Here is a 391-nt window from a genome sequence, read left to right on the forward strand (position 1 = left end):
GTCTCAGAGAGAATATGATGATTAAGCTAGATTTTGAAAGGTAACTAGAAGTTCCCAGAAAACCAGGAATGGGAACAAGGTGGGAGAGTGGGCATTCAAGCCAAGAGAAGAGCATAAAGCAGAAAGCTATATGTTCTCCAAAGAAGATCTCTATAATCACATGGAAAGATGGTCAATGTCATTAATCACCAGAGAAATGCAAATCAAACCACAATGAGATTCCACTATACCCCCCACTAAGCTATCTATAATAAAAAAGTCAGCTAATAGGGCTGGCCGAGTGGCGCGATGGTTAAGAACTGGCTTGGGACACCAGAGGGCCCCAGTTCGGATCCCACATATGAGGGCCAGTGACACTGCCCTCCACAGCTAAGATGCTGAACAACAGCTC

This window comes from Hipposideros armiger, unplaced genomic scaffold (assembly GCF_001890085.2).
Source record: "Hipposideros armiger isolate ML-2016 unplaced genomic scaffold, ASM189008v1 scaffold_2201, whole genome shotgun sequence".
Taxonomy (NCBI): Eukaryota; Metazoa; Chordata; class Mammalia; order Chiroptera; family Hipposideridae; genus Hipposideros; species Hipposideros armiger.